We start from the raw sequence: 26,114 nt of genomic DNA, 5'->3' as shown, positions 1-26,114 counted from the left end.
ACAAACACATCATTGCCTGGGTCTCTGGCAGTTAGACAGTAATTCTGATCTAATGAGGAGTATATAGTATCTACCAGTTCCCTCCCCCCACACCATCCTTCTCTCCCTAAATCATACAAAATGCCTGATTAAAACAGACGCCCTGAAGTTCCCGTCGTGGCGAAGTGGAAACGAATCCGACTAGGAACCATGAGGTTGCGGGTTTGATCCCTGGCCTTGCTCAGCGGGTTAAGGATCCGACATTGCCGTGAGCTGCGGTGTAGGTCGCAGACGCAGCTCAGATCTGGCATTGCTGTGGCTGTGGCGTAGGCCAGCAGCTGTAGCTCTGATTCGACCCCTAGCCTGGGAACCTCCACATGCCGAGGGTGCAGACTTAAAAAGCAAAACAAACAAACAAAAAAAAAAACGGATGCCCTGAAGCGCTGAACGCTAAACCATCCCACTCAGAACACCAGGAGGAACAAGATCTTGAGACTGCTGCAACAGGTTCTCTGGTTATCATATGATATCTTGGAGGCTGAGGGGAATCAGCAGTCAGGTGTTCAAGCTCATCTTCTTGAACAGGCTGAGCACAAGTTACCAGACAACAAGCCAAGGGTGGCCCCTGGCAGATGGGCAGGAGAGCTGAAGGCACATGCCCCACCCACTTCCCCCCAGAAGCTGAACTGGTCCCAGGCATGCACATCTTTCTCTCCCCCTGCCCCCCGCCCCAACGAGGCTGCGAGAAAATAAAATATTCCAGATTTGCTAGGAAAGATCATCGGATTCATGGGGAAGTGAGAGGGACTATGACGAGAAGAGACTAAAACTAGGAAAAGGTAAAGTTTTTCAGGAGGATTATAAAACAATTCAGGACAGATAGTCAAGGGGGTAGTGAGACATAATGCTGGATAAAGGTTAAGGAAAATACAGGTGGAAAGGTTTGGGTTTGATCCAAAAAGGGATGTGCAGAATAATATTCCTATAAGATGCCATTAAAGGGGATGAGGTAGTTCAATAAGTCTCTATAACTAAAATACAAATTTTATATAATATAAAATATTGTTCTATCTCTCTTCTAGAGACTAACAATGCATATTAAAATATTAAAAGCACCGAGACATCCTGCAGTAAAGAGTCCCATCTACTTCTGTGTTTCTTCATATTTCAGGAATTTTTGCTTTGAAAATTTAAGAAGTGGTGGAATTCCCATTGTGGTGCAGTGGAAATGAATCCAACTAGGAACCATGGGGTTTCGGGTTCGATCCCTGGCCTCTCTCACTGGGTTAAGGATCCGGCGTTGCTGTGAGCTGTGGTGTAGGTCACAGACATGGCTTGGATCTGGGGTTGCTGTGGCTGTGGTGTAGGCCAGAGGCTGCAGCTCCGATTCAACCCCTAGCCCGGGAACCTCCATATGCTGAGGGTACGGCCCTGAAGAAAAAAAAAAGACAAAAAAATAATAGAAGCGCTGAACTCCAGGCAGAGTATTAAAATAAAGTAACATTCACATTTTTAAAATGTAGCCCACAGAGTTAAGAAAATGAAGAAGACGACACAGATGGAGCTGGAGCTAGGAAATGGAGAGAAAAAACAAGCTTTAGGAGACCAGAAAACCTGTGAGGAATTACACAAAGCTGAAGCTCGGAGTGAATCAGGCACTTTCCCGCAAACTCTGCCAGAGTTCAGGAGGGTTTCTGTGAATATCTATCAAAAACATTTCCTGCAACTTCAGATGTAGTTATGTAAATCCCTATGTAAGAACAAGAACAAAAATTAAACGAAGAGGAATCTGTATGGAAACAGGTACGGAAGATTGCAAGTGATCTATAAATGGACTCTTTTCCAAATACAACCCTGTAGATAATAATCCAAAATCAAAGCCACCCGTGGTTTAGAACATTTATCTTTTAAACCAGATAAGACTGGTTTCGGCTTTGACACCCTAGAATCCAGAAGTACAAGCCAATCATGGCACAACAGGAATGGAAACGCCGTGAGTTCAAAGGGCAAAGTAATTAACATTAGTATTCAAAGCAGGAGTGGGTTTATGATTTTCAACACTTTGAATCTCCATTTATCCAGATTCTTCATGCTAAGCATATGGAAGTGCTTTACAAATGTGGTTTCTAATCCTTCCATAGAGAGAGGACTTTCAGGCTCCGGAAATAATTGAACTCTTTCAAGGGACCATTTAGTAAACACGAAATAGCAACTATGGGCAGGTATTTTCCAAATGGCATTCCCAGAACTGGCGTTCCCGGAGATAGCCATAGATGCTGCATGTGGCCAGCCTTGGGAAATGGCAAGGTCAGTGTATTTCATTCCTGCAGAACTTCTCAGAGCCTTTACGTCATTTTACACTGGGATTCTCCAAGGGAGGAGGCGCTGTGCAGCGCATCCACGTTGACTCAACAGAGACCCCATGAGCACTAAATGTGATTGATGCTCCACAAATAACCTGTTGGAAAACACACGACTACCCGCTCTTGCGGGAGTTAACTGGCTTCTTTTTTTTTTTTTTAGCTTTTTAGGGCTGAACCCTCGGTATGCGGAAGTTCCCAGGCTAGGGCTTGAATTGAAGCCGTAGCCACCAGCCTACACCACAGCCACAGCAATGCCAGATCTGAGCCACGTCTGCAACCTACACCACAGCTCACGGCAATGCCGGATCCTTAACCCACTGATGGAAGCCAGGGATCAATCTTGCATCCTCATGGATCCTAGTCGGGTTCATTATCCACTGAGCCATGGAGGGAACTCCCAGGAGTTAACTGGTTTCTTAAGTGGGATGATTCTGAGTCTTTGTGACATTAATAATGCAAAGAGGGGAGTTCCCTGGTGGCTAAGTAGGTTAAGGATCCAGTGTTGTCACTGCTGTGGCTGAGGGCACTGTTGTGGCTCAGGTTCGATCCCTGGCCTGAGAACTTTCACATGCTGCAGGTATGGCCCCCCAAAATAATAACGCAAATAGGAGGATCAGTGGGCTCCCTGCGTGGCAAAAAGAGTTCTGCCACGAGGTTTAAGGCCTCACAGTTTCAACTGCCTCACCTCTGAGAGGAAATAATCAGACCTTTCTTGTGGGCCTCCCAGGATGGTCGTGAGCATCAGTGGAGACCTGACCTGAACGTGCTTTAGGAAAGGCAACCACGATGCCCCACGTTCAGCAAGACCCTGTGAGGAGGGAATCCCTGCCTCCTCTGAACGTCCCCCCTACTTCCTTCCATGGCACTGACTGGGTTTTTGACCCTAAAACCCATTTCGATCAAAACAAAACCCAATTTCCTCCCATGGACCACTTTCTCACGCCACTCCAGCCCTTCTCCTGTTCCCCAAACACATCCTTGAGACACCAGGCCTCTCCATCCTCCACGGGCTGCTCCCCCCCCAGGTCTTCCCCAAGTCCTTTTTCAGGAAGGACCTTCCCCGACCACCATTTCAGAAGGACCCTCTGCTGGTCATCCTTCAGCCCCCTCACCTGTCTTATTTTTGTCAACACTTCACATTAGCTCAACTCATCAGATTAATTTATTCACATATGTGTTTGCAGTCCGGCCCCTGACTCTAGAAAGGAAGCTCCCTGAGGACAAGAATCCTGGTGGCCTTGGCTGCTGTGGTCCAGTGCCTGGAATCCAGGAGGCCTCACGACCTTTCTACTGAGTGTTAGAAGCTTTGGGAAACAGTGACTGTACTGGAAGTTCCACCATCATCAGGGACCCAGACACCTTTTTTTTTTTTCTGGCCACAGCCGCAGCATGCAAAAGTTCCCAGGGCCAAGGATCGAACCCGCACCACTGCGGTGACCAAAACCACTGCAGTGACAACGCCACCCAGAGATTCTCAACTCTCTTTGGGGTCTTGCTTTAAACTAAAATGGTTTTCTGTTTATATTACCAAGAGTACAGTAATAATGCTAAGTATCCCTACTTTTGAGGACCCACAAGGAGCCTTACAATGTGCTAGGCACTTAATCTCTTATTACATTGCAGCCAAGACAAAGACACTGAGGTGCAGAGAGAACAAGTAACTTATTCATGGTCACACAGGTAGTAAGCAAAACTGGGATCCCGAACCAGTCTGTTCTAATTCTAAAATTGATACGAGTTCTACTAAAGCCTGCTTGAAAGTCACTTCTGAAGTCAGGACTGAGCAGCAGAGGTGGGGCCCTGCTGAGGGGACGAGGTGGCTCCCTCTCCCCTGGGGGTTCTCTGGACTCCCCAGAGGTGAAGGCACCTCCTTCTCTCACCTGGGGGCTCACGTTCACTCCTGAACTTGAAGTCCCACCCAGTTCCTGTGTTTCTCTCCATGGCACTTACAGCTTCTTTGGAAGAAACAGCCCATGCAGTGAGGGGAGATCTGGGAGAATAAGTGGCCAGGGGGAGGAAATACGCTTTGATTGTTTCCCCTGCAAATAATGACTTGCATCTCTGGATTCATGTTCTGTAACAGCAAATGAAAAAGATCTGTTGCTCTAAAGAGCGGGTCACCTTGGAGTGATCAGCATGGCTGCCAAAATATAATCCCTCCACTAACAACTAAAGGTAGCCCAGACAAGTTGGTACAGGAGAAGTTTGGCTGGCGTGCACGGCGGGAAAGGCCCTCACTTACAGCCCAGGAAGCTCAGATGGAAATAAAATTGCTTGCTTTTCCTTCCACGTGTCTGACAGATCCCCCTTCCCCCAGTTTCTACAGGCTGTATTATAAAGGTGTCAGACCCTGTCAGAAATGTAATGGCAGCCACACATTAGCAAATAAATAAAAAAGAACATTCTTTTGTCCTACCTTTGAAGTTTTGTTAAGTTACTCTGAATAGTACCCCCCACCTCTGCCAAGTTCCCTGTTTCTTGCATAATGAGATACTTTCTAATTAGCATATCACAAATATTCCTGATCTTCTTTACAAGTCCGGATACATTTTTAAATGTTTCTTTTAAAGTACATCAGGATTTTTCACACTCTGGAAAGAAGCAGAAGAATTAAAGCAAGGTGTCAGCTCAATTCTCCCTTCTTTTTCCTTTTTCTTTTCTTTCCTCTCTTTTTTTCTTTTTCTTTTTAAAACTAGGATGGAGACTTGCAGCAGTGGAAAGGTCATAAGTCTTAGGAGCCAGAAATCCCAGATTCTGGTTTTGGCTGAGCTGCTAATTAACCCTGTCACTTTAGGCAAACTGCTTCACCTATGATGCCTCAGTTTCCTTTTCTGTAAAAATGAAGAGGCTAGACCCAATGGAAAGTCCCTCATAAAACATCGCGATGAATGTGAAACTCGAATAATTCCTTGTCTCCTTATTCAAAAAAAAACTGGAACAAGTTCTTTGAGCTAAAATTTCACAGTGAACTAAATACAAATTGGGTATAGACATCAAGAAAAAGGATGCGATTTTGAAAATACAGATATTTAGGAGTTTGCTTGGTGGCTCAGCGGTAATGAACCCAGCTCATGTCCATGAGGACACGGGTTCAATCCCTGGCCTCGATTGGTGGGTTAAGAATCTGGCATTGCCGTGAGCTATGGTGCAGGTTGCAGACACGGCTCGGATCCCGTGTTGCTGTGGCTGTAGTGTAGGCTGGCAGCAACAGCTCCAATTGGACCCCTAGCCTGGGAATTTCCATATGCTGCAGGTGAGGCCCTAAAAATACAAAAAAAAAAAAAGATGTTTAGCTGTAGAATTGTGAACTATGAATAGCAAGAAGAGTTTTTTGCTGGCATAACTGTACCGGAGAGGTATAGTTATAGTTTTGCCTGGGTTTAATGTATTGACAAATATGTAAACACACACACACACACATACACACACACAGACACACTCTCTCTCTCTCTAATCTGCCTTTATATATATCAGTGAATAAAACTGACATGAACTAATCCTAATAGAAGAAATACTGAGACAATGAAAATAAAATCTTAGACATCGTGAAGGCTTTTTAGTCTCTTGCCAGCCTAGAAAAAACAAATCCAGGCAGTTCAATAACATAATCTGGATTGTCCAGTCACACTTGGGTTTCTGGTTTTGACTCGGAATATCAAAATCATAAAAACACAGAACTTGATCTTAGTTTCGATCATGATTTCCTGGGGAGCTAGGGCCATGCTGGTTCTCTGTGCTTCACCATTTAATTAGCCTGATCAAAACCATCTGCTGGACGGATTAAGGCTTCCTTGATGAGGCCCTTCACCCCCTAGACCTGCCATCTCTTTCTGGCCAGGGCCATACCAACACCCACAAGCTGGCTCCCCACCTTCCTGCCAAGGACTGGATACCGTGCCCCATTTCCCATGGCCCTCCCCCTGCCACCCCGTCCTCTTTGATCACCAACAGCTCAACTTGGTAAGTGCCTGTTGCACTTCAAGAGCAGCTCTGAAGCCACTCCATCAGAGCCCTCTGCCCCCAGCAGCGTGGTCCTGCCCTATTGCATCCGTGTGTTGACACAGCTGTCTCCGCTCTGACTGCGCAGGAGCTGAGGCTCGGGGATGCCTTGTCACATCTGCAGCCCCCGGATCCTGCAAGGCAATGAAGGGAAAGAGAGAATGGACAGAGGGAGGAGCCAGGCACTAAATGAGGTGCCAAGGATACATCAATGATCGTCCCTCCATCATCCCCGAGGCTCCACCTTCCTGAGAGATGTACCATATAAAGTGTTCTTGTATGATAACCACCAAAATCTGGTCTAAATCATCTTATTCCTAATGAGGGAAGGAATATACTGAAGCCTGAGAAAGTCTGAGAAAACTTCCTATATAAAGAGGAAGGGTGTGTGTGTGTGGGTGTGTGTGTACGCAGACAATAGGAAGCCACTGATGTTTTTTGCACAAAGGAACAGCAGGAATGAAAAAATGTTTTAAGAAGATTATCTAGCAGTGGTATACAAATTCACTGAAATGGTGTACAGATTAAAGTAAAAATTATTTCAAATCATTATGCAGCCATGAACAATTATTACACATAATTGCATTTACAGATGTGGGAGAGCGAACATACAGATGAAGTACAAAAGAAGCAGGCTACAAAACAAGGGAGAGGACAGAATCATCTTCTGTAAGAAATTGTTCACATTTTTACTTGTGGGAGTATTTAGATGTGTAGCTACCAGAGTAAAGTTTAGGAGATTAAATATCAGAGCTGTAACAGGAATGCTATCTGAGTGGAGAAACGTGATTTTTCTCTTCTTTCTGTCTCTTTGTTTATATCTGTATTTTCTAATTTTTATTCCACCATGAATATGAGCCACTTGGGTAATTTTTGTAAATCTCCTCCCAAGAAGTAAAGAGCCCATTTATTGATATTAAAGAGGACAGGAAGCGGTGGTGAGGATCTGGCCGCTGGCAGTGGCAGTGAGAGTGGAAAATAGGAAGCAGAGTTGAGAGCAATTATGGCGGAAGTGCTGACGGAAGCGGGTGGGTGACTGGGAGAGGAACTGAAGGGAAACCAGAAATCTGGGTGACACCCCTGGATTTCCAGCCTAAGTAAGCAGGCGCCATGGCTAGAAATGAGACGGTGTGGATGGCACTTAGCTTGGAGGAGATCATTTCCTCTTAGACCTGGTGTGTTTGCGATGGTGACAGTCATCCAAGAGAGACTGAAGTCAAGGGAAAGCCTGGGGCTCCAGGAGGCTGTGGGTTTAGGACTCACCCTCACACCCAGGTCAGGTCAGGTGCCCCCTGTGGGTTCCCATGGCCTCCGTGTCCCTTCCCGAGGGATGGCTTCCTGACCATAGTGACATGAAGTGTCCACAACCCTCTTCCTCCCCGGACCACAGCCTCCAGGAGGTAGGTGCCCAGCTGTCCCGTCAGCATTCCGCTCCCAGTGCCTAGATCAACCAACGCCCAGTGCACAGAAGGCCTATGACGCATGTCTGGGAAGTGGGGGACCCGAGCCCTCTGTGGTGACAGCTCAAGTCGATGAGAGGTTGGAACACCCAAGGGGGAGAATGAGACAAGCAGGCCTGAAACTTGGGAAACACTTCACTGAAGTGTGGGCGGGAGCAAAACAGATGCAAAACAAGAACAATGCAACCTTCCTGAAACCAAGGTCGGGGGAGGGTTGCAAAATAGAAAAGAGGACAGTCAGTGACTCGGGGGGGGGGGGGGGGGGCAGCACTAGGGGAGGCAGGACTGGAAAAAAAATTCATCCATTGCAAGGTTACTGAAGATTCAGGGGAGAATGATCTCCAGAAGAAAATAAATCCAATGGAAAGCACAACCGCATCTTCAGCAGGGTGGGGAAGAGGTAAGATAACAGAGCTCAAGGAGAAGCTGGGTCAGGGTAGGACCTGGGCCAGATGCGTTAGTACCAGGAGGCAAAGCGTCCAGGCCGCAGCAGGGGCTGGCTTGCAGGGATGACCTCGTAGGAGGCAGAAGGATTACCGCTGAGACGGACGAGGAAAGTGCGCCGGCCCTCTCTAAAGCCCTGAACCACACAATGTGGCTCAATTACACATTCGTATTTTCACAGACCACCCTGCCATTCACTGCAGATCAGTCAGGGACAGGTGGCTGAGCTCGGCTGCTGCTTCAGTGAAGGCGTTTGCAGATCCCCGGGCTGCCCTTGGCATGAAGACTGATCTAGGACTGGCCTGGCTGGATCCCAGGGTGCACACTAAGGACCTTTCTGAGAATGGTGTGTCCCTGCTGCCAGACTTTGCCAGAATCACTCAGGGAGCCGCCACCAAGGCCAGGAATGAGTCTCCAGATGGGAAGCTGACTCAGAACTGACCTGCCAAGGCAGCTTCAGGCTTTGGCTCAGCCTGTCCTGCTCCCGACCCACGCTGGAGCTGCTGAGACTGGAACAGTCCCAGAACCTGTGTGATGAACTCAGGATTCCTATCGATCGAGCTGGCAACTGCTAAGCAGCTAAAATGCTAAATGTCACTCCAGAGGGTGGCAGGATGGAGGAGAAGGGCCTTGCCTTTGCCCTGCATCCCCACACTTCCAGACAAATCATTAACATCCCTCCACACATCATTCCTACCGTGCCTTCTGCTGAATTTGACCTTGTTGCTTACAAGCATTTTGCAAGAGAAGAGATCAACTGTGCCCATTTAGCACCTTTCTTCTTAAGATTGAGGACGTTTATGCTGACATTTAAAAATATGTTCGAAACATATTCACAAACTTTACCAAAGATTTTCCCACACTGAGCTATTTTCAAAAGGGATGCGAACGTGACCATAAGCTTTTCTTCAGCAACGAGCTTAGATTTCCAAGCTACACTCGCCATCAGTTACTTTCCAGCAAGAAAAAAATGAACACGTGGAAATTCTACGAGTGTTTTGGGGACACTGGGGTCCATTTAATATATTGAAGCAATAATTTATCAGATAGGACCCAAGGGTCCAGATAGCCTCTCGAGCCCTTTCACATATGCTAAATTACACCCCCAAGACCAGTCTAGGAACTTAGAATCTTCACCATTAATTAAAGAAATGGATTGGACCGTCCTAACACAAAAGAACACCCTGCAAGTAGGAAAAATTCATGTAAACACTGTCATTGCAAAATGAATCAAACCCAACATGTGTGATTCAACATAATTGCTAACTAGCTTTCAACAGGTGTGGGACCCTTCCCTCATTTTAATTTAGTCAAACACTAGACTGCTCTGACAAGTTGTGACCAAAGAAAAACACTGCAGAGAAGAATTCTTACTAAACATTAAGATTTTAAGGCTTGCAGGCAAAGAACAAATCTATCCGTGGAACATTTCATATCCAGGAGACTAGTCTAAGCATCAAAGAGCTAAGATTTTAATGCTGCCAAACTAGCCAGGAATTGCCAAGTATTATACGAAATTCATATGCGCACTAAAAAAATGCTCCCTGTTTATAAACAATCTTTCATATGTGTTGGAAGGAAAAGCACTAAGTGACAATTAGTTGGCTGACTTCTGCAATCTGTCATTAATTGCTATTTTCAAGTTAAAATTATTCCATTCAATGTTATTCTCAGTGTTCTACATCAAACCGATTTACAAGAAAGTTGTTACTTCTCAGTGAGATGTCAAATAATTTACCTGGTCCCACTGACAAAGGATTTAACTCTTTGTAAACATTTAAGCACTTTTTCCTTTCTCATGTAAACATTTTAGATCAATGGGCCTCTCTTATTCACTGCTTGCTAATTTTAAAACGTATATTCACTTTTTTATTTAAAAAAAAATAATAAGCCCATCTCCTCTCTTCCCATCCTCATCTCCAGCCACCCCCCCACCCCCCAGTGAATCCAGTTTTTTACAGCTAGACTTTGTAGGTTTAGGTCTAAGGTCTCCGAACAAAGATCAGCCCTGATTAAAACACACAGGCTTGAAAACTTTTATGTTTGGTCTCTATACAGGTTTCAACCATAGGGAATGTAGCTGTAGGCTCAAATTATGTCAGTCAACACGAGGCAAATAGTAATCAAGGATATTTAATGCGGGCTCATCCAAAAGTGCCTTCTTGTGGACAACAAACAGAAAAGTACTATAGCTATGGGATCTGGGACAGGGATGAACCCATCGATTCACTATTCCCCAAGCACTGAAATGTGTTTCATGATGATCTTTCCCACAAGTTTCTGGAAAGAACACAAAAACACACTGCACAAAGAATCTGCAATCAGAGAGCAATTTACAAAAAATTCTGCACTTCCAGAGAAATCACGCAAGTACGGAGGCCCGGTATAATAAAGGTTTATGGCAATAGTAGCTCCCACCTGAAACACACAAATAACTCCTCCTGATATTCCAGGTTTTAGACAAATGAACTATCAGTGACCAGGAAAAAAAAAAAAAAAAAACTCAGATTTTACGAAGCAGTGTATTTAAAAATTCAGACCAGTTTCTGAGTTTCTTCCATCTAACAACATACCCCAGAGTTTAATATACTTACTCTCCGGTCTGGGTCCTGGCTTTCTGGTTTTGCATGGGGTCTGTAGAATGTACAGATGGTAATAATCTGTGGCTTCCTTCAAATCTTGACGACTGCTGCTTTTATTCTCTTGATTTCCTTTGGTGCCAAAGATGTCGTTCTAGTGCAGAGTTACCACATGTTACGTGAAACTGCTGTCAACGTTTTATTACATTCAGCATTTCAGGTTTCCTGATAGCTAACTCCAGCATTAAAGATAGCCATGCTCTGTATATTGTTCAATCCTCTTTCTCTTTTTTTCCCCCTCCCTGGAAGGGTACTTGGGCACTCCTTAAGCAGCCCGGAGATTTCAAACTGTATGTTTCCAGACCACATTAAAATAAATACTAATGCAAGTCATTTCTACCTTCAGACATTTCTTTCCATTCCGGCTTGCTCCGGCAGCATTAATTTTCCCACACTCTCCTAGGATGGTGAAGGCTTGTCTGGACAAGTAAGATAACACTTGGGCAGGAGATTAAAAGCCCACACTGAAGTCATTAAGTACCTACAGGGCTGGGCCCTGAATCCACTCAGCACGGTCTCCGAACACCGTCAACTTGACTTGAAACGCCACAGGAAAAGCCTAACGACTAAGACAATCTCATTTCGGCATTTCCAGGCCCTTGAACCACCTGTATTTTATATAACGAAACAGCATTTCAACGTAAAAGCCAGAACAAGGAGGAAATGCCTGACTTTTGTTTCATTTCACCTTGAACCTTGGGAACCGTGAACCATTACTGAGGTCTAGAACTAGGATGACCGTAAGTCCTATTTTGTCCCAAACACTTCCAGCGCAGAATTATTCCTAACACTGATGTTTGCTCTCAAAAGTGTCCTGGTCTCATCAATACTTGGTTATCTTACCTATAGGTTTGACTTGCCATGTGTGTTTGAAAAACTAGTGGACACCTGGACCTCCAAAATCACAGGTTCAAATAATAATTTAGCCATTCTGACCATTTAGAAGATACATCTGGAATTCCCATCGTGGCACAGTGGAAAGGAATCAAACTAGGAACTATGAGATTGTGGGTTCGATCCTTGGCCTTGCTCAGTGGGTTACAGATCCGGCGTTGCTGTGAGCTGTGATGTAGGTCACAGACGTGGCTCAGATCTGGAGTTGCTGTGGCTGCAGCTCCCATTAGACCTCTAGCCTGGGAACCTCCATATGCCACTGGTGCGGCCCTAAAAAGACAAAAAAAGACAAAAAATATATAAGACACATCTTCCTCCTAGATATTATGTGCACTTAGGCACTCTCCTTTTTTTTTTTTTTTTTTTTTGGTCTTTTTAGGGCCACACCTGCATATGGAGGTTCCCAGGCTGGGATCGAATTGGAGCTGCAGCTGCCCACCTACACCACAGCCACAGCAACGCAGGATCCAAGCCTCGTCTACGACCTACACCACATCTCACAGCAACTCTGGATCCTTAACCCACTGAGCGAGGCCAGGGATCAAACCGGTATCGTCATAGATACTAGTCGAGTTCATTACCGCTGAGCCACGGGAACTCTACACTTGGGCACTCTTACACCAACTTACAGAATCATCTGTCTTATATTGATCATAATTATTTTTCTTTTTCCTTATTAATATAAAGCTTGAAAAAACCTACCTTGAACTTAATACAGAGAAAAGAATCCTTCCTGCCTTAAAGGAATATTCCCTCCAAAGTACAGGGTGTGGTCAGATTGCTGAAGCTAGAATAATTTTGATGTGGGTGTGATAAGACAGGATCTCCCTTCCTCTAGTTTGCTGCATGATTAAAGAAAGAAGGAGAAAGTAGCAACAGATTCTTCTTTGGCCATTTTTTAAAGAAACATCACTAAAGAATCTTGGGAGTTATCCATAAATAACAATTACTATTAAGGGAAATCATAAAGAATAAATGCAAATGCTTGTCCTTGAAAATTTAAATAAGTCTTGTAGGCAAAAGAAAATACAGCTGTACAGAGAAACTGGGTATAACTGAAAACATTAAGAAGGAAGAATCGGGAGTTCCCGTCGTGGTGCAGTGGTTAACGAATCCGACTAGTAACCATGAGGTTGCGGGTTCGATCCCTGCCCTTGCTCAGCGGGTTAAAGATCCAGCATTGCCGTGAGCTGTGGTGTAGGTTGCAGACGCGGCTCGGATCCCGAGTTGCTGTGGCTCTGGTGTAGGCCGGTGGCTACAGCTCCGATTCGACCCCTAGCCTGGGAACGTCCATATGTTGCGGGAGTGGCCCAGGAAATGGCAAAAAGACAAAAAAAAAAAAAAAAAAAAAAAAAAGAAGGAAGAATCGACTGGAAATATGAAGGCTCTAGGCAGAGAATTCATGGAGAAATCAAATGAATAAGAAACAAAGACATCCTACTGTACAGCACAGGGAACTATATCCAATCTCTTGGGATAGAACATGATGGAAGATAGTATGAGAAAAAGAACAGATACATATGTCTGATTAGGTCACTTTGCTGGACAGCAGAAACTGGCACAACACTGTCAATCAAATATACTTGAAAAAAATAAAAAGAAAGAGAAGCATTTGAGGGATGATTCTGTTATAGAGGCTGAACTCCCCCTCCATGCCCTCTCCTTATCCAGTCTCACTGCATCATTATCCTAATGTGGATGACTCCAGCCTTTATTTCTAGCTGTACTCTCTCTAAGCCCAGTCTCATATAATCAATTACTGACATCCCTACCTCAAGGGATTTTAGCACCAAATATAATTGCTGCTTTGACATTCCATACTTTTATTTTTTAATTTTTTCATCTTATTTTTTAGGGCCATGCCCATGGCATACAGAAGTCCCCAGGCTAGGGGTCAAATTGAAGCTGTAGCTAGAAGCCTATGCCACGGCCACAGCAATACCAGATCTGAGCCACGTCTATGACCTACGCCACAGCTCACAGCAATGTTGGATCCTTAACCCACTGAGAGAAGCCAGGGATCAAACCCATGTCCTCATGGATTCTAGCTGGGTTCGTTACCATTGAGCCACCACGGGGCCACCTGACATTCCGTTATTTTTGATAAAGCCAGGCCCTGAGGTTCAAATGCCAACACATCTTCCTCTTGCCAAGTCCCTGAGTGCTATCTCCAAGAAGTGCTTCTATCTATCCTCTGTAAAGCTACACCCCTTTCATCTCCCTCTCAAATGGGACCACTTGATCCCTGTCTGCAGCAGGCTCGGCCAAATCTTCAATTCCTATCACCAGCCCTACCCTGAGATGTGCGGCCTCTCATTTAACCTGAGCCAGCTCCACATTGGGGTCTGACATCAGGGCACACTGGCTGACAGTCCCTCCCTAAAGTCCCAACTTTGATCAAAGGGCTCCTCGTTCCCAAACCTCAGCCTGCCTCCAACCCTCAAATAACAGGGCTTCGCCCCTAAGCTTTGTTCCCAAGCTCTTGTTTTGGTAACTGACTGGTAAATCTGGCTCCTCCTGAGTCTGGGGCTCTTGCCAGTTTCCTAAGTCAGTCCTGAAAAATGCTTCCCCAGTCTCCAGTTCGAGGCCTGGAATCTGCTAGCCCTTGTACTCCGTGTTCATACCCAGAGTTAACTAGTTGTCTAAGAGCCTGGACATTGCCACGTCTGCCAGAAACTGCTGGCCGGCTCTAAAAGTAATGTAAACTCCCACCAGGCAAAAGCCAGAGCCAGAAATGAGGCACTCAGCAGAATCCTATCTGCTCCATCTGGGCACTGACGTGGGCTCTGAGCCCCAGTCCCAGCTTTGGAAAAGCCACAGGGTTTGGCTTTCTATGACTGAGTCAACTCTTCTGGTTTCACACCCATTATGATTCTTTGGACATTTTGTGTTTCTGACCCTCATTTCTAACCCTCTCCCTTTCCCAATAACACTGAGAGCTTGCTCCAATCTGACCTTCCAAGCAGCCCCCTCCCATCCTTACCTGCCATCCCGCCTACTTTCTGCCAGTGGCCACCACTGTCCACTGCCTACCTAACAGCTTCTCTTGCTCTTTCTTCCTGGCTTATAGAACCTGGATGCTTTGATCTTGTGAAGGACAGACCCTTCCTCAGCCCTAAGGAAAGAATCATAACTTGTCATTGTAATCTCATTTCTTCTAGCCAGTGACTGAAATGAAATGGCACAGGACCTACGTGTGGCTAACAAGAAGTCTTCTGCAAAGAATTTTATTTTATTTTATTTTATTATTTTATTGTATTTTTGTCTTTTTAAGGCCACACTCTTGGCATATGGAGGTTCCCAGGAGAGGGATCAAATTGGAGCTACAGCTGCCAGCCTATACCACAGCCACAGCCATGCCAGATCCAAACCACGTCTGTGACCTACACCACAGCTCACAGCAACGCCGGATCCTTAACCCACTGAGCAAGGCCAGGGATCAAACCCTCATTCTCATGGATACTAGTCAGGTTCGTTAACCACTAAGCCATGATGGGAACTCCTGAGGAGAACTTTCTGTCCCAAATTTAAAAAGAAAGGAAGGAAGGAAGGAAGGAAGGAAGGAAGGAAGGAAGGAAGGAAGGGGAAGGGAAAGAAGGAAGGAAGGAAAGAAAGAAAGAAAAAGAAAGAAAGAAAGGAAGGGAAGGGAAGGGAAGGGAAGGAAGGAAAGAAAGAAAGAAATAAAAGAAAAGAAAAGAAAAAAAGAAAGAAAGAAAGGCACCAGGAAAAGGCCTTGTGCTAATCCTCTGCCTTGAATGCACAGGAGATATCTGGGGCTGCAGCAGCCACCTTGAGTTCAAAAGGCAAGAACAAAGGCCGCAAAAGCCAATACTGTAATGACAGTGAAAGAGAAAAATCAATAGGGCCTGTGTTTCTGATAGCATCATTGGGCTACTTCCCCAGCTCTTGCCTGTCCAACCCAGGTTCCGCAATATGTGATTCAAATAAATTCCTGCTGTTTGAGCCAATATTAATAAAGTTTCTGTTACAGGCAACCAAACACTGTTCCCCTAATAGAACAGACACATGAACTGCATAACTTTCTAGGGAGCCTGTAGTGTGTTTGGTGCCTGAGGTGGGTCAGTCAATATCCCCCCATTTCCTTTTCCCTTCTTCTCATTCAATCTCTCTCCTCTCCAATTTGCTCTGTACCAAATGTATTTGCACTCAGCTCACACATATGTTTTCTTTTATATATACAATACTTTTAAAGCACATGAGTAACATCAGTGAAAATAGTGGAGTAGGGAATTTCATGGGCCAGCCCCTCCACAAAACAGCTAATAAAAACTGTCAGAATCAACTTTATCTGAAGTCTAGAAACTGGTTAAAGGCTTACAGCAACCAGGTGAACACATAATCAAGAAAAAAGGCAGCTAAACATCAGTAAGACAGATCTGTGGCATTTTAACTTACCTCCTAACCCAGCTTGGTGATGCCACAACCCACTTTCCTGGTGTAGGTTACTGGTGCTGGAAGAATCAGAGCAAACCCTGTTTTCAAATAATTAGGATTATGTTTGACCTGCCTGGTGGCCCCCTGAAGAACGGATGCAAAGGTCTTATCTTTATTCCCTCTAATTCAGAACTCTCCCTGAGTGAAGAGAAAAGCACCCAAGTGGCATGTGTCAAAACTGTTTAAAGGAAAACGAATTATCTGGTGCCACTTAGGGCAAGGGATACTGTTTGGGACAAACAAACAGACCTACCAAAAAGCCTGAAGAGTGAGATCCTTTGGGAAATAAAAACTTTGAAAACGCCTACATATTCTTGGAAATCTAAAAGCTTATGTGCATGGTATATGCTCAGAAAAGACCATAATAGCAGGTCCTAATCTCCCATTTCTAGCTGACTTTTAGGCTCTGTGCAAGCAGGAGACGAAGGCTAGGGCAGAGGTGCAGACTGTGTGGCTGTGTTAAAGGCATGTTGCAACACACACAGCCTACTAGCTATTTAATTTTTGTCTTTTTTTTTTCTTTTATCCATACTTCTTTTTTTTGTGGGGTTTTGTGTGTGTGTGTGAGATGTTTAAGGAAATATCCATCAAAATTGTTAACTGACCACTAGATATCAGTGGCTTTGTATGACAAAGGAAAGGCACTAAACAAAGATCACCACAACAAAAAACAAGCATGATGAGGCCTGAGAGGGAGGGGGAATCTGATTTCCAGTGTAACCACATTTCAGTATTCAAAATATCCAATTTTCAACAACAAAAATTTACAAGTCATGTAAAGACACAAGAACATATGACCATACATGGGGTGGGGGAAGAAAATAATAAACATAGTTTCTGAAGAAGCCCGAATATTAAACTTACTAGACAGACTTCAAATCAATCATTTTTTTTTCAACCATTTTAAATATGTTCAAAAAGCTAAAGGAAACCATGAACAAAAACTGAAGGAAACCATGAAAACAATGCCTCACCAAATAGAGAATATCAATAAACAGAGATTATACAATAAAACCAAACAGAAATTCTGTAGTTGAGAAGTATAATAATTGAAATGAGGAGTTCAACATCTGATTTGAGCAGAGAGAAGAATCAAAGATTCCTAGTAGAGAAAAAAAGAATACAAAAAAAAAAAAAGGAGTTCCCGTCATGGTGCAGTGGTTAACGAATCCAACTAGGAACCATGAGGTTGCAGGTTTGATCCCAGGCCTTGCTCAGTGGGTTGACGATTCGGCGTTGCCGTGAGCTGTGGTGTAGGTCGCAGACACGGCTCGGATTCTGTGTTGCTCTGGCTCGGGCATGGGCTGGCAGCTACAGCTCCAATTAGACCCCTAGCCTGGGAACCTCCATATGCCGCTGGAGCGGCCCCAGAAAAAGGCAAAAAGACAAAAAAAAAAGAACATAACCAAAGAAACCTATGAGCTACCAACAAACATGCCATCATATGCATAATGGGAGTCCCAGAAAGAGAAGAGAGAAAAGGGCAGAAGGAACATGTGAAGAAATAATGGCCAAAACACTTAATCTCCATATCCGAGAAGCTCAACCAACTCCAAGCATAATAAATTCAAAGAGTTCCACATTGAGACACATTGTAATCAATGAAATCAAGGTAAGAATCCTAAAAGTGCAAGAGATAAGAGATTTGTCACATACAAGGGAGCCACCATATGTTTAACAGCTGACTTCTTGCCAGAAACCATGGAGGCCAGAAGGCAATGTGATGACATTCTAAGTGTTTTTTTGTTTTGTTTTGTTTTATTTTTCTTTTCCTAGGGCCGCACCTGTGGCATACAGAGGTTCCCAGGCTAGGGGTCTAATTGGAGCTATAGCTGCCAGCCTACACCAGAGCCACAGCAACATGGGATCTGAGCCGTGTCTGTAACCTACACCACAGCTCACAACAATGCTGGATCCTTAACCCACTGAGTGAGACCAGAGATCAAACCTGCAACCTCATGGTTCCTAGTAGGATTCATTAACCACTCTGCCACAATGGCAAGTCCTCTAAGTGTTTTTTTTTAAAGAAAAAAAAAACTATCAACTAAGATTATCTTATTCAGCAAAACTATCCTTCAAAAATGAAAGAGAAATTACGACATTCTCAAATTTTAAAAACTGGGAGAGTAACCTGCCCTACAAGAAATGCTACAAGGAGCCCTTCATGTTGAAATGAAAAGACACCAACAATAATTCAATCCACATAAAGAAATAAAAACACCAGTAAAAGTAACTATATAGGTAGATATAAAATTCAATATTCATGCATATTTACCTATTTCCTCTTTCTATGTGATTTAAAAGACTACTACATAAAACAATAACTGCAAAAATCTATGTCAGTGTGCACACATGGTATCAAAATGTAATTTGTGACAGTAAAGCACAAGTGCACAAGAGTATATCTGCAGTACAGTGAGAGGCTGCATTTCTAAAGCACTGAATAGCAACAACCTCCTAGAAAAGACATCCTCTCTTCCTCTCTTTTTGCTACATCCTTTCCACTTTGTTGGTTAACCGTTTGATCTTTCCTTGCATTTGAGTTTTCATTCCCTCTGTTTAAAACTGCTTCCAGATTAACCAGCTTCATTTTAGAAAGCCCCAATACTTTGTGATTTTCTAACAAATAAAAGTCACTCTTCTTGGTCTGGCATCAAAGATCTGGAATGCATCTCTTTTCCATCTTTTTTGCCTCATCTCTAAGAATTCTGTGTGGCATATTCAACACTACAGAAAAACTGAACTGTTGACTTCCTATTAACAGTCTTCTCCAAACCCATCCTCTACCTGGCTTAAGCTTTACTGAAGCTTTTCCAGGTCTGGACGGAATGACCTTCCCCAGCCTTGTAAGTGTAAAATCCATCCAGCTGAATTCCTTTGTCCATCTTCCTCCCAGAAGCCATCTCTCCTTCTTCTGGACTCCTGTACCACTTCTGCTATACTTCTCTGTAAATATTACTTTCTATTTTGTATTTAGCTATGGCGGACATTTCTTATTGTTTTGTTTTGGGGGGTTGCTTTTTGTTTTGTTTTGTTTTGTTTTTTGATTGTCAGAGAGTCACCTCTGTAACTTGAAAAGGTCATCTGATTGGGAATCCAAGGAACCGAATTACAGACAGCCTTGAATAGACTACTAAGTTTTCTATGTCATTTTTTTTTTTTTTTTTTGGTCTTTTTGCTATTTCTTGGGCCACTCCCACGGCATATGGAGGTTCCCAGGCTAAGGGTCGAATCGGAGCTGTAGCCACCGGCCTACGCCAGAGCCACAGCAACTCGGGATCCGAGCCGCGTCTGCGACCTATACCACAGCTCACGGCAACGCTGGATCCTTAACCCACTGAGCAAGGGCAGGGACCGAACCCGCAACCTCATGGTTCCCAGTCGGATTCGTTAACCACTGCGCCACGAGGGGAACTCCTATGTCATCATTTTTAAAAACAGAAAGGAAGCAACATCTGCTTTATGAGATTCTTGTGAGAATTTAATGGTGTTATTTGAAGGAACATTTTTGCCTGGGGTCAGAGACCATATTTTAGTCATATTTAGGTCTAACAAAATACTCATAATAGGTAAGTTGCTTAATAAGTTTCTGTAGAATGAGTAAACCTGCTAACTCTGTGGTGAGATGAAGCTGAATAATTTAAAATAATTTACAGGCATTTTTATTAATGATCTTAGCCTCCTATCCACAATCTCTACCAGAAGTAAGCAATACAAGAATTTTTTTTTTTTTTTTGGCTTTTTCACTTTTAGGGCCACACTCACAGCACATGGAGGTTCCCAGGCTAGGGGCTGAATCAGAGCTACAGCTGCCGGCCCATGCCACAGTCACAGCAACTCGGGATCTGAGCTGCATCTGCAACCTACACCACAGCTCACAGCAACACCAGATCCTTAACCCACTGAGTGAGGCCAGGGGTGGAACCTGTGTCCTCATGGATGCTAGTCAGGTTCATTAACTCCTGAGCCACAATGGGAACTCCAAGAATTCTTTTAATGAATGCAGTTAAATGACTCACCTTAAAGTTTAACACAAGCAATGGCTTATTTTACTACAAACGGACATTTTGGTATCCCTCAAGGCAAAAATTCTCTGAACTCAGGTCTCTTTTCGCAATTCAACAGTCAAATTGTCAAACAAAAGTAGGAGAAAGAAAACAGCATCAGGTAGAGTAAAAGTATACCCAGTTTTTATTTAAGAAAAGATTTTCAACACAAAAAAGATGACCTAAATGAGTAAAACTGCTGATTTTATTGTAAACTAAAGCAATTGTTTGCCTCGAATTCACTTACCTACTAATGTCGGGAAACCTAAAGAGGATAAGTTTCACAGACTTGATTTTCTAAGAAATCAACTGTTGCCTTCCTGAAGACATTTCTCAGCACCCAAATATTCAATTAGACCATGAGAACTCTCTAAGACAGTGGGGAAAAATCACCAAATTGAATAATGATTTTTTTTTTTTTTTTGGCTTTTTGCCTTTTCTAGGGCCGCTCCCAAGGCATATAGAGGTTCCCCAGCTAGGGGTCCAATCGGAGCTGTAGCCGCCGGCCTACGCCAGAGCCACAGCAATGAGGGATCTGAGCCAGGTCTGCAACCTACACCACAGCTCACGGCAATGCCGGATCCTTAACCCACTGAGTGAGACCAGGGATCGAACCTGCAACCTCATGGTTGCTAGTCGGATTTGTTAACCACCGCACCACGACGGGAACTCCAATAATGATTTTTTTGTTCTTGTAAAAAAATCTATTAGACTGTTAAGATTTGGAATTGGAACTGGGTATAGATAAGATTAAACTATGTAAAATTGATTATACATACAGACAGTAACCGAGTAAAAACAAAAGTAAAGAACTATGGGTCAACTATAATTATAATTATTAGAAAATATATTGGCATATGAAAAATAATGTGGAATAAATGGATTATGGAATTATGGGTGAGGTTTTTTCTTTTTTGAAAATTTCCCTCATGTCATTACTTTTTATAGTAACTAAAACTCAAAGTAGACAAGAAAATCTAGGGGTTTTGGTTCGGGGATTTTTTTTCTAAAACCAGAAAAAAAAAAAAAAAAAGAAGTTTGGAGTTCCCTTCATGGCTCAGTGGTTAACAAATCTGACTAGGAACCCTGAGGTTGCGGGTTCGATCCCTGGCCTCACTCAGTGGGTTAAGGATCGGGTGTTGCCATGGGCTGTGGTGTGGGTCGCAGACGTGGCTCAGATCCCTCATTGATGTGGCTCTGGCGTAGGCCGGCGGCTACAGCTCCAATTAGACCCCTAGCCTGGGATCCTCCATATGCTGCGGGAGCGGCCCTAGAAAAGGCAAAAAGACAAAAAAAAAAAAAAAAAGAAAGAAAGAAAAGGAATTTGAAGCCCTCCTTAGTAAATTCTGTTTCCCAATTTTTAATATTTTAATACAAATCATATATTTGTATAAGATCTTTAGGAAAATTACTTTCCTTCTCCTAAGATTATAAACAGTTTCTACCATTTATTTGCACCATCATTTTCTAAGTTGCCTATAAAATTTAAATTTAAGAAGCATGAAAATAACTGACAAATCATCTTCTGTATTTTTTAATTTGGAGCAGAAAAATTCCTCAACACTAAGTTTGGAAACAGCCAAGAAATCTTGGGTTTGAAAGTAAAACTCCAAATAGAATGGGTAATTAATCTTCTCTTTTTCTTTTTAATATTGGTGCTTTTCTATTTAAGGAAAGGATTATGAGGTGTTTTCTTTTTTTAATAATCCTCTGGAAGCAGCATTTACTTCTTATAAATAAGAGAGAAACATGTGCACTGACTATTGTAACATGCTTACTTTGTTTGATTTTCAGGTAGGCAAACCTGATGAAACACTCCCTAAACTCTTGCCTCTCATTTGCTTGTCAGCTTCTGCTCTCTCACAATCCTCAAGAAATCAGAAAAAGAATATTTTAGCCACTGGACTACAGCATTATGGCCCTGCAATATTCGTGTCACTTAATGTTTAGGAGTTTTGAATACCTCTTTAATTAAACATTTAAGAAATGGTTAATGGGTTTACAGATACACTTTTTAAATCTGAAAGCCACCCAAGACCTTCTTGGTCTATAGGTTACATACTTTTACATTTATTGATATTTATATATTTTGTCCATTTAACTTGGCTTTGGCTATCGGCTGTCAAATTCTAGTTTCCAGATGAAATGAGATGTTTAAAACTACCTGTTAATAATTCTGAAAGAATTCTCCTGAAATATTAAGACGGAGGGTTCTATGATGCTATTAATCAGTGGGTATGAATATGTTGAGCTGGAATTCACTTTTTTCTTTTTTTCTTTTTAGGGCTGTACTTACAGCATATAGAGGTTCCCAGGCTAGGGGTCAAATCAGAGCTGCAGCCGCCAACCTACACTACAGTCACCGAAACATCAGATCTGAGCCTCATCTGCAACCTACTCCACAGCTCACAGCAACGCCAGATCCTTAACCCACTGACCAAGACCAGGGATCGAACCCGTGTCCTCACGGATACCAGTCGGATTCTTACCCCACTAAGCCACAACAGGAACTCCTAGAATTCACTTTTATATATACTTCTTTCTGAAAATCTTTACCTTCCCCCAATTTTACGCACTTCAAAATTCACTGAGACTTCAGCCAAATGAAGTGCTTACACTTTCTTTAGGAGTTATTTTACCTTGTCAATGAGAATGTGGAAAAACAGTGGAATTATTACAATAGAAGCTCCAGGAGGGCAAGAACTTCCACAATTCTGTTCACTGACTGTTTCCACGTCACCAGAGCATAGCACCAGGCACACAGTTGGCACTCAATAAGTGTTTGTCCCATACTTGATGAATTTATAGAACTGAATCATAAAAACACTGAACTAAGTCGCCAACGAATGGCAAATAGAAATGTTTTTCACGATTACTTTCTAAAGTTCAGTCTCATGAACTCTGAGGCTCTTTTCTAGAACCCAACAGAGCATCATTTAATCAGTGTGGGACAGCTCGCCTTGCTGACATGCAGGCAAAGCACCACCGCTTTAGGTAGTAGGATCCATTTGGTAAATTGTCATTTAACTACACTTAATGACAACCTATTCACCTGTGGGAGCGGCTGCCTCTCGAAAGGTGAACAATAGCTCTCTTTGCCTTGGAAGAAACAGACTGAGTGCATCTGAGCCTTTTAACAGCCTCCCTATTTATAATTAGGAGTATTCTCTGTACTCACACCATCGCTGGTGTCATTAGAGTCTATAAATATAAATGCTTTTCTGGCGCCTCCTTTTCGTCTCTGCAACTCCTTGGCAACTTCCATTTTGAATCGTCCTAAGACATTTGTTCAGAGTCCTGAAGTCTCCAAATGGCTCAAGGAAATGGTATCGCCTGACATCAGAGTCTCCGCCCATGACCCCTTGTACTGCAAAGGCAAGTCCCCTTTAGATTCTCTTTAGTATCTCTATCTAAAGAAAGAGGAGGAGGAAGGAAAACCTCTTTGAAGTAAAATTTAAACAAAATATGTGAGGAAACCTCATGTAATGTGAGGAAAGGACTAACTCTCTGGAGACTCTTTTTTTTTTTTTGTCTTTTTGCTATTTCTTGGGCCGCTCCAGCGGCATATGGAGGTTCCCAGGCTAGGGGTCGAATCAGAGCTGTAGCCACCGGCCTACACCAGAGCCACAGCAGCAACGCGGGATCCGAGCCTCATCTGCAACCTACACCACAGCTCACGGCAACGCCGGATCGTTAACCCACTGAGCAAGCGCAGGGATCGAACCCACAACCTCATGGTTCCTAGTCGGATTCGTTAACCACTGCGCCACGACGGGAACTCCTGGAGACTCTTTACTTTTGCCCACCGGCCGTTCCAGGGGAGTCCCCCTTGGTCCCCACTACCGCCCTGACCATGCACACGCTCCCATGACCATTCAGACCACAGGCTCCTTTTCCTCAAGCATCTCTCCCAGGCTGGAAGGCCACTTCCCTCCCCACCAACTACCTTCATCTTTCCACCCCTGAGATAATACCATTCACCTCCAATCTCAGGTCTAGGGTTGTCCCCAGCTACTGCAGCCAGACTAACCTTTTCCTGCTCTCAACTCCATTAACATGCAGTGGCTGCAAAATGCCCCAGGCTGGGCTGGTGGGGGTGAGTGCTTACTACTGCTTCAACCAAAACACCCCCTTGCCTGTTTGTTTTATACATTGGGCTCCAGGTATATATTAATGAAAGAAAGGATTGTCATTAAAAAAATAAAGCTGGAGTTCCCGTTGTGGCGCAGTGGTTAACGAATCCGACTAGGAACCATGAGGTTGCGGGTTCGGTCCCTGCCCTTGCTCAGTGGGTTAAGGATCCGGCATTGCCGTGAGCTGTGGTGTAGGTTGCAGACGTGGCTCGGATCCTGCGTTGCTGAGGCTCTGGCGTAGGCTGGCGGCTACAGCTCCGATTCAACCCCTGGCCTGGGAACCTCCATATGCCGCGGGAGCGGCCCAAGAAATAGCAACAACAACAACAAAAGACAAAAAATAAATAAATAAATAAATAAAAAATAAAGCTAAAATCCAGAAACCATTAACTGTCGGTGTTAATTCTGGCAAACAATTGGTTACTGGATGATTTAAGATTTAGCTCATGGAGCTCCAGTCGTGGCTCAAGAGAAACGAGTCTGACTAGTATCCATGAGGATGCAGGTTCCATCCCTGGCCTCTAACAGTGCGTTAAGGATCTGGCATTGCCTGAACTGTGGTGTAGGCTGGCAGCTGTAGCTCTGATTTGACCCCTAGCCTGGGAACTTCCGTAGGACATGGATTCGGCCCTAAAAAGACAATCAATCAATCAATCAATCAATCAACAGAGAGTTCCCGTTGTGGCTCAGTGCTTAACGAATCTGACTAGGAACCATGAGGTTGCAGGTTTGATCCCTGGCCTTGCTCAGTGGGTTAAGGATCCGGTGTTGCTGTAAGCTGTGGTGTAGGTTGCAGATGTGGCTCAGATCCAGTGTTGCTATGGCTCTGGTGTGGGCCAGTGGCTACAGCTCCAATTAGACCCCTACCCTGGGAACCTCCATATGCCCTGAGAGTGGCCCTAAAAAAGGCAAAAAGACAATAAATAAATAAATAAATAAATAAATAAAGCACAAGGCCACCAACCACCATTCTGCTCCCTGCCCCACCTCCGTGGCCCTGCACTGCCCATCTGTCCAGGATCTGGCCAATGGTCCCATGCCTTGTTTGGGGGACATTCTGCCTTGGTGTCGCTAAGTACCCCAGGCTCCGCATCTGGATGATCTCCCCAGAAGAAGCCCTTGAGACGAAGGAAGGAGGGTGAGAAAGCTGGACAATCCACAGATCTTTCCCAAAGCTGTCACCTGCTCCCTCTATCTCCAAAACAAGGGCATGGATTCTAGGACTGCAGAGAAAAGATGAGAGGAGAGGCCAGAAAGAGCTGCCTGGGTAGACAGATGGCATTATTTACTGTGCGCTGACTCTGCACGCATTTTGTTGGTAATGCCATCTCCTCCTCCACTTACACGTTTTCAACTCCCACCTGTCTGGCTGTGTCAAGGGCGGGTGCAGACAAGGATAAAATCCTAGAGGACCAAGACACCCTCCTCCCCCTTGGGTGGGAGGACTCACTCACGCCTCCTAGGGACCACCCCCTGCCCATCCGACATGCCCCAACAGCACAGCAGGCGCTCTTGCCCTGCACCTATGATGCTGCGAAGCAATTGCTCATTAAGCTCTCAAAGCCGCTCCCTGACACAACATCTATTAGGAAGGAGAGAGAAGACACTGGAAAGAAATCAAATAGTCAATCAAAAGTAAAAGCGTCTGAATTTTATACACAGCAGTTTAGACATGTCGTAGCCTAGGTCCACAGCCTGTGGT

At 44.0% G+C, this 26,114-nt stretch overlaps 1 protein-coding gene across 5 annotated transcripts in view; it reads right to left on the bottom strand.

Annotated features, from left to right (window-relative positions):
* Window positions 1–26,114, bottom strand: part of STOX2 (storkhead box 2) — a 217,359-nt gene that overhangs the window by 152,392 nt on the left and 38,853 nt on the right. Inside the window, exon 1 of one of the 5 annotated variants that reach the window (XM_021075615.1) lies at window positions 10,840–11,958. The exons of the other annotated variants lie outside the window; for them this stretch is intronic. The gene's annotated coding sequence lies outside the window, so the exon portion shown is untranslated. Of the gene's footprint in view, window positions 1–10,839; window positions 11,959–26,114 lie in introns of those variants that run through there. 5 annotated transcript variants of the gene reach the window in all.

This window comes from Sus scrofa, chromosome 15, assembly GCF_000003025.6.
Source record: "Sus scrofa isolate TJ Tabasco breed Duroc chromosome 15, Sscrofa11.1, whole genome shotgun sequence".
NCBI lineage: Eukaryota > Metazoa > Chordata > Mammalia > Artiodactyla > Suidae > Sus > Sus scrofa.
The sequence above is the reverse complement of the archived record's forward strand: the minus strand, read 5'-3'. Positions and strand labels throughout refer to the sequence as shown.